The sequence below is a fragment of the Psammomys obesus genome, unplaced genomic scaffold (genome assembly GCF_907164565.1).
Source record: "Psammomys obesus unplaced genomic scaffold, mPsaObe1.curated_primary_1811, whole genome shotgun sequence".
Classification (NCBI taxonomy): Eukaryota; Metazoa; Chordata; class Mammalia; order Rodentia; family Muridae; genus Psammomys; species Psammomys obesus.
The window spans coordinates 1,417,745-1,427,659 of NW_026590407.1; the positions used below are offsets into that span (position 1 = coordinate 1,417,745).

Here is a 9,915-nt window from a genome sequence, read left to right on the forward strand (position 1 = left end):
TATACTTCTATAGTGACTGACTATATGTGGAAGTGGGGAGGGAGAGCGAGCAGGCAGATGCAATTTTGAAAACAAAACCTAGTTAAAATGTCCTTTTGAGTAAAAGTCTTAAACAAAAGAACATACATATTATATTATGTCATGGCATGTTAGGTTATGATATGTTATATGCAATATATTCTATATACTAATATATATCATAATTTTTGTAGTGGACAGGAGTTCCAGAACATTAGAAGCCAAAAACTACAGGAAATAGGAGAAAGAAGTAGAAGATATGGATCAATTCTAGGAGAAATATATTATCTGGTTTGTGGAAGGACCAGGCATACATAAACCAGCATTCACAAAGGACCTGTGCTTACTACTTAGTGTGTATGACATGATTTTTTTAATGTTTTACTATAGTATTTTAATTGTCTCCATAGTATTTTAATTACTATCTTTCCTGTTATTAAATCGTGAGTATTTCATAGGAGGGAATGTTATATTTTTTGTTCCCATCATTGAACAGTACCTGACAGAGTAATAAACTAATAAATGCAAATAAACTTAAGGAACAATACTGAAGACTACATTATCATAATGACTTTGAAGTTATAAATTTCCCTGAGCATTCGAAGACCAAAAACAAAAACAAGAAAACAAAACAAAACGAAATGAAACAACAACAAAAAGCCACAAATGTGAAGTCAAAAATTGTCAGTGAGTACTTCAAAGAGCAAAGTGCAGTTTAGGTTAGAGCCAATAGTGTTCTAGGGTGAGAATCAGAAAGTAATTCCCTATTTCAACATCACAGATTTGTAAAATATCTTATTTTGCAACTGGGTATGCAATTCACAATAGTGTCTTAGTTATAAAACATAACAATGAAGAATACACAAGAGATTATGTTTATCACAGAATGTAATAGCTAAGCCTGATGAACAAAGACCCCTGAAGTCTAACTAAGTAGAGGCCAGTTTTCTCAAATACCTTCAGCATTAATGTTCTTAGTTAATCACTCCAATATGGACTACTTTCTTTGGTCCTTTAAATTCAATGATGCTACAGGAAAAGCCTGATGAAAAACTATAGTCAAAATTTTAATCTTTAAATTTCCATTGACAGGCACTTGGTTCAGTGAATCTGATAAACAGTCATTCCTTTGTACACTAAAACACTAGGAAGAAGCCTTGTCAGATGCCTTTCTACTATTATCATTATTTTATTTGGTTATTATCTGGCCAGTGTGCAGATTTATATTCTGGATCCTTCTAAGCTTGAATATAAAAATTCTTCCTGCCAATTTTGCTGATTTTCTATTTACCAGCCATTGATTTTTCTAGTGCATTTCTAAATGGACCTTGAAATTAACATTCCTTTTCCTTTTATTCACTTTCCTCTATTCTGGCAGCATCAATAACCAGTCCAAGGAGTGGACCTGATTTGTTGCTAGAAGATGACTGTTGTTATTGAAACCAACCTGTTCTGGCATTCATAGCAAGATTATTGAATATAAGCTTTTCCTGATGATGAAAGAAAAACATGTTACACCCCATTTTCTCTGCCTATGATTCTGTGCACATTTTAAGTTTTGAAGAGAGATGTTTATAAAGAATAAAACCTGAACTTTAAAGATTTATATACAGATATGATAAAGACTGGAAAAGAACCATTTTATAAATAGTCTCCTTCTTTCCAATGCAGTCTCTTGTCTCTTGATCCCAAGATATACTTTTATCTCTCTTGTTCTTGGAACTATAAAGCTTCCTTATCATCTCTGGATGGGAAAGGATTTTTTTAATCGAAAATAGATTTTTTCATACAATATGTTTGATTATGCTTTCCTCTCTCCCAGCTCTTCCCAATTTTTTTTCCATTTCCTCAGTAAAGAATTTGAACTGGAAGTATAAAATAATGATATTCATGTCTACATATTTAGGTCCAGATAACTGGAAAGTATTGGTTATAATCCTTGCTATATCAATAAATCATTTATGGAAAGAGTATCTAAATTTAAGGGAGATTATATAAGTCTTATAAAGCTTCCATAAACAAAGCATAGATTCATTAGATAATCAAATTTTTATTAGTTGTCACAATTGACCCTAATATTCCTTGTGAAAATATCCATTGGTCATTACTTCAGGATTATTGTGTACTTTTCTATGTTTTCATCATGCCTAGATATGTGATTACCGTGCACCAACTAATAAAGAAAGAAGGGAAGTGATGCATGTTGCTTTCTATATCTTTTCAGAGCCATCAAGGAATTTACCACTTTTCTTCTCCCCTCTCAAATGAAAATGTCAGTCAATATCTAATACAAGCCCTGCTACTTAATGGCATGAATACCAGATTGAAAAGAATATGAAGGAGATTTATAGCGAACCTTAAAATTAACCTAATAACATTTGGATATTAGGTTAAGAATCTAGCTCAGTAGTAGGGTACTTAATTAGCGTGTGGAAAGCATAAGGTTCAATTCCCAGCATTGTAAAAAACAATACAAAAATATTTAAGTCAATAAGAAGATAATAAAACCGGTACAGTGAGAGACGCCTATAATCCCAGCACTCTGGGAGGCAGAGTCAGGCAGATCTCTGTGAGTTTGAATCCAGCCTGGTCTACAAAGTGAGTCCAGGACAGCCAAGCTACACAGAGAAACCCTGTCTCAAAAAAAGGAAGATAAGAAATATCCATATTGGTTTCTTTTTCTTTCATTTTTGTCACTAAATACCTGACAAGAACTAAATTACATAAGAAAGGATTCATGTTGGCTCATGTTTGAGAGGGTAGAGTCTGTCATGGCAAAGAAATCATGGCATCAGGAGCTTATAGTGAGGAGTCTTCACATCAGGAATCAGAGGGCAGGGGAAGTGGGCAATTAGCTGGCTTTCCTCTTCCCCACTTTGTACTAAATCCAAGATCACAGCCCTTGGTATAGTCTGTCACATAGGTGGATCTTCCACTCTTCAGTTAATTTTCTCTGGAAAAATTTCAAAAGGAAATATTCCACAGTGTACCCCACTAATGCCCTAAGTGTTTCTGAATCCAACCAAGTTGACAGTTGAGATTAACCACCACTGCTTCAATGAGGCAAAATAGTATTTAGGTTGGAAGATTCCAATAAACAAAATGTATATAACTCCTAAATTCATATGTTGAAATATTAACATCCATTGTAATGGTATTTTAAAGTGAGTTTTTTTGGCAGAAATGGTAATTTAGATGCTAAGAATGGGAATTTCATAAACAGTACATATTTCCTTATGAATAAAATGACCACAAATAATTCTCTTAGGATGCTTTTCCATGACCCAGAAAGTGGCTCTAATCTGATTTCAGATTTTGAGCTGTTAGAATTATGAGAAATAAATTCTTGTTGCTTTTTAAACAAACATGTCAAATAGTACTTTGTCATATATAAAAGGTAATATTTTATATATGCATATGTATGTATGCACACATGTGTGTATGACTTGACTTGCAAAGGGGTTATGTTTTGATTAACACATACTAAACACTGTAAGTTGATAACACATTTGAAATGCCAAGCCCACCAAATGTCATAGCATAGTTAACCCCGAAGAATATTTACGTTAGCCTACAGTTATGTTCAATCATATAACATAAGCCTTACTGGTAACAAATTGTCGGATGACTTATATAATTTATTGACTATCTACATATGAAAGTTGTTGGTAACATAGATTATTCAATATAGCAGGTATTTATCTTTGTAATCACATGGCTATTTGTAAGCTAAAGCATGCTGTCACTTCTCAAAATTGCAAATGAGGAACAGATGGCTCTAAATAGCCAGGAATAATAAGCCCAGAGCCTGACTTCTACTCTGCATATCACCTTTGCATCATCAAAAAGTTGAAAAAAAATAAGATAAACCATAATTTGGGGCTAGTCTTTATATTATACATATGTATTACATATATACATATATATTGTGTGTGTCTATACATATATATACATATACATGTACTTTTATTTTGAACTGTCTTTCATATTGCTTTGCTGTCTCTGATTACTATCTCCCATCTGTTGGTTTTGTGGAGTAGCTTTCTTAGTGTTGAAATTTCTCATATGTTTTACAATTTTATGTAAGATTTCATCTTTGAATATGTGAGCATACTTCCTGGGGAATATTTGAATAAGAGATGGGTTATAACAGCCTTTTTAGAAGTTGTTTTCAGAGATGCCTCTGTCTCTCTGTCTCGGTTCTTAGGCTCACAAATTCCAAAATAGTATTAATATCTCTTTCTTGGCTATATTATTACATAGCACAAAGGTAGGTTAAGTAGTGAATTATCTTTACCACCGCGATCCAACCAGTGGAGACTTTTAGGAAGCTATTCATTTTCTGATTTTGGACTTCATGTAAGAAATGACAGTATAGTGCCTTGCCCTTTACCACGGTTATGACCTTTGCAAAGTCCCAAAGCATAGTTATTATGCAGCTGATAGAGCTAAGGTTTTAGAGATTTACCCCCACGGGCTTTTTCTGTGACTGTATACATTCTTTGCTTTAGCAAAATTGAAAATTTGTTTTAGGAAAGGAAAGCTGAAATAATTTAAGTTCTAGGTGCCAGAGAGCTCAAACACCTTCGTGCTTATAATTTGTAGTGCATTAGAATTCAATATCCTAAAAAAGTGTATTTTGAGTCTAAGTTCTTCATACTTTGTAATCTTTAATGTGTACCTACAACATTAGCTTACTTCTCTCAACAGCAACATCCTATAATGGGATTTTAATGCTTTCGGGTTTAACTCACCACCTCTCTCTCATTTTATTAAATATTTTCTCCATTTGTGGTGGTATAGTTTATCTTTCTGTTGTGTCTACGACTTGGGTCAGAATTACATGTAATGCTAAGTTATGTAGGACTTCCCAACAACATGTAAAGTTTAACATTGATCTAAGCAAACACCATAAACAATTGATGATGCTAAACATTCAACAAGGAAGACAAACCAAGGCAAACCATGATCCTGGACCTTGAGGAATTTGTTATTTAATTGAAATTATAAATCTGACATCCACAGACTATTTTTAAATAACTTAAAGCATATAATAGTATCATAGCAAGATATTAATTGTCATGAGTCAGGAAATTCTGATTTATGATCTACATTAACAAGGAGAGAAGGAATGCTCTACATCAATATTTTTGTAAAATCTAAGATGTCTAAGATGTCTGTTCGTATTCTGATCACCTCTGTGTTTCTCATTTGGAACCCTTCCAAGGCCTTTAAGAATTTGCTATTTACACAAACTCCCTTCTTACACAGGGGACGTTAGAATAAGGCACATTTGTACTAGCAAAACTCATTCAAGAATTAACTGTCTGTGACCACTTAAAAATTAAATAATATAAAGGACTCTGCTGCCTTCTTTTTGATCACTGGCCCCTGGCGGGGGAGGGAATTGGGACAGGTGTCTGTCTGTCAGGCCTCATGGGAAGAGAACTAGTTCAGTCCTTACGTGACTTGATGAACTGTGGTAGGTGGTTAGGGTGATGCCCTTTTCTAAGGAATAGGGGAGGTGGGATGGGGGAAGAGGGAGGGAGGGTAGAACTGGAAGATAGGAGGGAGGGTACTGCAAGACAGATGTAAGTAACGTAAATAAATTTTATTAAAAAAAAGGTTATACAGAATCACCTTAATCACAGTAAAGATTAAATAATGTCAGACTTGGAAAAGATGATGTTCTCAAGACTATCTTTCTATTTTGTACATGTATGTGAGACCACAATTGCCTAGGGCTACAGAGAAAGTTTTAAGGAAGTTTCAACACTGGAAACCTCTAAGTTGAGGAAAGCAGGAGTTGGCTACCTTTACCCTCCCAACCTGGTGCCAAAAAGCCAGCATTTCCACCATCAAGAATTTTTTACCCTAACAGTTAATTAGGCTTCACTCCTTGTTTGACCTTATAAGGTTTTTGCTCTCAAACCCTACAGTCCCTGAGTAGTGGGTGAAACATGTTCCAATACCCTTTCCATGGCCAAGGCTACACAGCTACACAAATCTTACCCCAGAGATTATAGTCCACCTCCTCAGGGGAATAAATACTCTCTCCCCAATAAATGGAACCAGTTCTCCTAAGCTATTCCCAGGTGTTTGTTTTACAAGACCACCTACTGAAACCCTGCACTGCACTCACCATCACTGAGCTTCACTCCCTCCAGCTCAGGCCAGTGTGCAAGGGGCCTGGTTACCCTAAGGGAGAAGTAGACATGGGCTAGCAAATGTAGAAATTGAGGATACGAAAAATTAAGCTTTGGTACCTGGTTGTAAACTTCTACTTTTATGCCCCAGGCTTATGAGATTTGAAAATATGCCTTTTGGATAAACGGAAATGCTAACTGCAGCTTACTTTCTACGTGTGAAAATATTTGTAAATGCAGCTTCATTGTAAGAGAGAATTTCCTTTAGTAGAAAACTTAAGTATGGTATGTTTTAAAGCAAATTGTACCTTTGACACATTAGTCTGAATTATTGAGATAATTATAAAGAGATCACCTCTTTAAAGGAATATATAAACTATAAATCATCTTCAAAACATAATTGTTTCCAGTATGAACATTTAGGAATTTATGTGAATACTTAGTTTAAATTTTTCTCCATGTTATAAAAATGTAAAAAATGCCTTCCAGATTCTCAAAAGCGGTTCATAAAGTCGCTGGATATTCAAATGGGTTAATTTTTCATTTAGAATAAATATAAGTTGACAGACTCTGGACTGCTGTCGTTTATACAGAGATAGAGAGGAGAGAGAGACAGACAGACATACAGACAGAGAGACAAAGAGAAAATTCCATAAGGTAGATGGTGGGTTTCCTTACTCACGACAGACAACTTAGAAATAATAAAAATAAATAAATAAATAAAATACTTAAGTTTTACTGAAGGCAGTATCTAAAAGTTCCAGTAGAATCAAATAGTATTTCAAGACAAAGATCACAAACAAAACTTTGCTGCTCTGATGATTTCCAAAGTATACAGAATATAGTAGGAAGACATTTTAATGGTGCTATAGTTTTAAATGACTCCACTATAAGTCCGTGCTGATATTTCATCCCCTTCATAAAATGGCAAGAGGGTAAGAACTTTCTGAAACTATACCATTTGAAGGTGGAGATGTTATGACCTAATTAACTTTAAGGTCATAATGGTGGTGCCTTAGGACATAAGGCTACCTGACCTTGAACTTTTTAGCCTTCATAACCACAAGTAAGATATATTTCTTATCTTTACATATTATTCAGCTTCTGATATTCTAAAAACAGAATGTGGGTAAACAGGAGAAGTGTTTGAGAACACAGATTAGAATCTGTAAAAAATCATACATGGATCTCAGTTGTCCAGTGCATGCTGTGGCTTTGACCAGTTGCTTATTTCCTTAGACTCTCAGTTGTCAAGTGTAAGCTTATAGTGTATGTGTTGCAATTATCCAGATAAAATACTTCCGGTACAAACCAAGCAGTTAATACACATTAGTCATTATTACTGTTCATAGTTAAATATAAGGTTATAATACATGGTAATTTAGTGACTCCTCCCACTATATTTCTTTACAAGGTAAATAATAATAATTTTACTACCTTTTAAAATAAAGCAAATTTAAAAAAAAATCCCCGTATGGAGTTGTAAGTTTGAAATGAGGCAATGTACATTAAGTAAAATGCCTATCCTCTTGCCATGTATAATAAAAGAACTCAATGAATATTCGTTATTCTTATGCTGACTACTAGAGAAAACATTTTTAAGGAAAATGTTATTAAAACTTATTTATAACAGCAGAGTGGCCATAGTTAATAACAATTTCTTCACATTTGAAAACAGTGAAAAAATTGTATTTCCAGTATCTCACCAAAAATATGTAAGGTGATGGAAATATTAATTATCTTGTATTAATCATTTTATATTGTTGAAATACTTCAAAACAGCTTTTTCCGAGAAGCCGCCGAGGTGGCTGAAGTGGAGTAGAAGAGGACCTTCTGCAAGTCCACCTGTCTTAGCGTGGACCTGGACCAGCTGCTGGACACGTCCCATGAGCAGCTGATGTACCTGTACAGTGCCTGCCAGAGGCTGCGCCTGAACCGGTTTCTGCGGTAGAAGCAGCACTGGCTTCTCAAACACTTGAGGAAGGCCAAGGAGGTTCAACCCATTGAGACCTCCGAGGTGGTGAAGATGCACCTGAGGGACATGATCACCCTGCCCGAGATGGTGGGCAGCAGGGCGGGTGTGTACAATGACAAAACCTTCAACCAGGTGGAGATCAAGCTGAAGATGATCAACCACTGCCTAGATGAGTTCTCTATCACTTACAAGCCCTTGAAGCATGGCCAGCCTGGCATTGGTACCACCCACTCCTCCAGCTTTATCCCCATCAAATAGCATTGGCCAATAAAGACTCATGTTTTAAAAAGTATTTCAAAACACTATACTATGCCCCAGGTGTATAAAATTATAATTTGTCAATTAAAAATATTAAAATGTTATTTATAGTTCTTAGAGCTGTGATTGCAAGACACTAAAGATATGTAAGACATTTTCCCATTAAATAAACATTTAATGATTTGATTTTATAAATCATGCACAGTAAATTTGCAGAACATTACAATGGAGATAACAAAAAAGCTTACATTATTCTTTATACCAATTACTATTTGATAGTAAATGATGTGGATATTTAAATAAGTTAAGCATATACTCAGAAAGGAAGAAACAGATCATTCAAAAAAACTTTCAAACATTGGTGTTAAGACAGAATTTTTAGAAAATACCTGGTTCCATGTCATTTTCTTTCCTTTGTGAAAAAGATTAGAAACCTTATTTGACTGGAGACTATTTTTATTTGTTTTTTATTTTTTAATTGATTTATTAGTTATTACAATTTATTCACTTTGTATCCCAGCTGTGGCCCCCTCCCTCATCTTCTCCCAGTCCCACCCTCCCTCCTTCTTCTCCACCTATGCCCCTCCCTTAGTCCACTGATAGGGGAGGTCCTCCTCCCCTTCTATTTGACCCTAGTCTATCAGGTCTCATCAAGACTGGTTGCATCCTCTTTCTCTGTAGCCTGGCAAGGTTGCACCTTCCAAGGGGAAGGTGATCAAAGAGCCAGACACTGAGTTCATGTCAAAGACTGCCCTTGATCCCCTTACTAAGGATCCCACTTGAGACTGAGCTGCTTATGGGCTACATCTGAGCAGGGGGTCTAGGTCTTCTCCATATATGGTCCTTGGTTGGAGTATCAAACTCTGCAGTGCCCTTGTCCACGGGCCAAGGGTTTTGGCTTTTTGGTTTCCTTGTGGAGCTCCTGTCCCCTCCAGGTCTCTCTGTTTCCCCATTCTTCCATATGATTACCTGCATGCTGGCTAAAATTTTGCTAGGTGTCTCAGCATCTGCTTCTGTTCCATAATATGCTCAATTATACAAGGACATTTGCTCAACCATGTTTGTAGGAACTTTGTTAGTAACAGCCAGAATCTGGAAACAACCTAGATGTACCTCAACCAAGAATGGATACAGAAATTGTGATACATCTACACAGTGGAATATTACCCAGCAATTAAAAACAAGGAAATCATGAAATTTGCAGACAAATGGATGGAAATAGAAAAGATCATCCTGGGTGAGCTAGCTCAAAAGCAGAAAGACACACATAACATACACTCACTTATAAGTGAATATTAGACATATAATATAGGATAAACATACTAAAATCTATACTCCTAAAAAAGCTGAACAAGAAGGAGGACCCTAGGAAAGATGCTCAATCCTTGTTCAGAAGGGCAAATGGAAATGACATCAGGAGCAGGAGAAGAGAGGGAACAAGACAGGAGCCTATCAGAGAGCCTCTGGAGATTATTTTTTAATTTTTTATATTAATTACAGTTTATTCACTTTGTATCC

The 9,915-nt window shown here is 35.5% G+C and overlaps 1 pseudogene; it reads left to right on the plus strand.

Moving 5' to 3' along the window:
* Nucleotides 1-7,638: 7,638 nt before the first annotated feature.
* Nucleotides 7,639-8,397, plus strand: LOC129676771 (40S ribosomal protein S15-like; annotated as a pseudogene).
* The last annotated feature ends 1,518 nt before the right edge of the window (nucleotides 8,398-9,915 follow it).